This window comes from Magnolia sinica, chromosome 14 (genome assembly GCF_029962835.1).
Source record: "Magnolia sinica isolate HGM2019 chromosome 14, MsV1, whole genome shotgun sequence".
In the NCBI taxonomy this organism is placed as follows: domain Eukaryota; kingdom Viridiplantae; phylum Streptophyta; class Magnoliopsida; order Magnoliales; family Magnoliaceae; genus Magnolia; species Magnolia sinica.
This window is the reverse complement of record NC_080586.1, coordinates 55,686,984-55,689,621: the sequence shown is the minus strand read 5'-3', so window position 1 is coordinate 55,689,621 and position 2,638 is coordinate 55,686,984. Positions and strand designations below refer to the sequence as shown.

General features: G+C 36.4%; 1 non-coding gene across 1 annotated transcript; it reads left to right on the top strand.

The window, feature by feature from the left end:
• Positions 1-1,485: 1,485 nt before the first annotated feature.
• LOC131226342 (small nucleolar RNA R71) lies at positions 1,486-1,592 on the top strand. The gene has a single exon (XR_009161733.1). It is a non-coding gene; the product is annotated as a small nucleolar RNA R71 (small nucleolar RNA).
• Positions 1,593-2,638: the final 1,046 nt, after the last annotated feature.

Here is a 2,638-nt window from a genome sequence, read left to right as displayed (position 1 = left end):
CAATTAATGATTGTATTTGATGTGGCATGGAATGTGTGACCAAGAATGACAGGAATTTGAGTGCTCTTGTTCATGATGGGTTGAGTATCCAGGATGATAAAATCTACTTGGTAGTAGAATTTGTCAACCTGGACCAACACATCCTCAATTATCCCTCTTGGTACACGAACTGAGCAATTAGTAAGTTGTAATGTGGTTCGAGTGGGTTTTAATTCAGTCAAACCTAGTTGTTCGTATATTGAGTAAGGAATCAGATTTATACTCGCTTCGAAGTCAAGAAGTGCATGCTCAATGCGGTAATTCCCAATTACACAATCAATGGTTGGGCTACCGGGATCTTTGTATTTCCGTGGCACATCTTTTTTTAAGATGACACTCACCTTTTTAGTTAAAAAGATTTTCTTTTGAATATTTTGTTGTCTTTTGGTCATACACAAGTCTTTTAAAAATTTGGCAAATGAAGGTATTTGTTTAACCGCATCCAGTAGAGGGATGTTGACCTTCACTTGTTTCAACACCTCTAGAATGTCTTGAGAGTTCGAGAGAGGTTTTGGTACAATCAACCGTTGGGAGAATGGTGCAATCGGCTTGCCTTGAAGTTCCGGTTCTAACTCTTGTGGAGTGTTGCTATGTCTATCAGTTTCATTTATTTTTGGGTCCTTAGACTTTTCAGCCCTTACTGGAATAGATTTGTCAATTATCTTCCCACTCCTAAGAGTGGTGATAGACTTATCTTGCTCCATTGAATTTGAAGAGCTTGGATCACTTATTTCGTATTGCAGTTTAGGATTGGGGAAAGGTTGAGCAGGAAGCATCCCCTTCTTTATAACTGTAACACGTGAATCCATCTTTTGCATAAATTTTGTAAGTTCTCGTATTGCTTGGTTAAGCTCTTGATTTTGTGTGGAATTTTGAACCGGTTCCTCTTGAAGTTTCCCATGATTTGGAATTTAATTAGGGAATCCTTGAGGAGTAGCAATTTGTCCATTCCTCCAACTAAAATTTGGATGATTTCACCAACTAGGATTGTATGTGTTGGAGATGGGTCCTTTAAAAGGCCTTTGGTAATTATTCACAGCATTAGATTGCTCATTTAGTACCTTTTGAAAAACAGGTATTGTTGGGCAATTTTTAGTTGTGTGAATGTTGCAAGCATAAATATTGAAAACAGTTTCCTTAGCCTTATCCTTCTTTAATTCTATGACTTTGAATTTCCTTATGAGATTAGCCACTTTAGCATTGATATCATCCCCCTCTTTCAGATGGTATATTCCGCCCCTCTCCTTTGATTGAGTGAGCCTAGAGGTGGCGCTCGATTTTAGGGAGATGTTCCATGATTATGCATTTTCAGCAAGTCTTTCCAAATAATCCCACACATCATTGACTTTTTTATTCATGAATTCCCCATTGCACATTATCTCGACCAATTAGTACATGGAGGATGTTAGCCCATCATATAAAAAATGTGTAATACGCCACGTTTCAAAACCATGTTGTGGGCATGAACGGACAAGATCCTTGAACCGCTCCCAACATTGGAAGAATGTTTCATCTTCCTTTTGGGCGAAGTTCATGATTGACTTTCTGAGGGTGTTCATTTTATGGTATAGGAAAAATTTCTTTATGAACTCCCTTGTCATATCGTTCCATCTACTAATAGATCGAGGATGTAGTGAATGTAACCACATCTTAGCTTTCTCTTTCAAAGAAAAGAAAAAGAGTTTCAGCCTAACCGTGTCATCAGACACATTAGGAAAATATATAGTGGCTATGATCTCATCAAACTCTTTTAAGTGTAAATATGGGTTTTCAGATTCAAGCCCATAGAATTTTGGAAGGAGTTGGATTACCCTTGGCTTGATATCCATATGTCTCGTATTTTCTGGAAAAATAATGCATGAGGGCGTGCTCACCCCCGTCGGTTGTAAATAATCTCATAAAGTGCGAGGCGAGGGTGCTTAATGCACCTCATTCTCATCCTGGACTTTCTCAACCTTAGGTTGAGGTGGATTTGGAGTTTGATTGGCAACTATAACTTCGATTAACTCTGGGGATCTCGAGTGGGGTCTAATCCCGTGATGGATAGATAACCCCTCAACCAATCCTCCTTCACTCAAGAGACGTTAAGTGTTGTCATGGATCCACTTGGGCATGAAACACTCTCAGCCCTCAATTTCATAATCTAACCTAAACCTAAAAGAAAGAAGGAAAATAAAATCTAGAATTAGAAAGAGAGAGAGAATTAGAAAGAAGTTACCAAATTAGAAGTTTCTATATTGGGATCCTACAAAAGAATAAAAAAGGAAAAAAATTTAGTTTCTAAAAAGGAAATAAGGAAAGCAACCTAGTTTATAAAAAATGAAAAAGAAAAGTTTCTAAAAACAGAAAATAGAAAGTTTCTAAAAAAATTTATATTAGTTTCTAAAATCAAATTAGGAAAGTTTCTATCATAGAATTAGAAAGTAGTTTCTAAAAACATAAAAGGAAAGTTTCTAAACCTAGAATTAGAAAGCAAAGTTAGTTTCTAAAATAACTCAGAAAAAATCCTAACCTAAAAATAGAAAGTAGAAATATCCTAATCTTAAACTAATTCCAAAACTAGTCTATCTTAGAAAAATGCAACCGTTAGTCCTCGTCA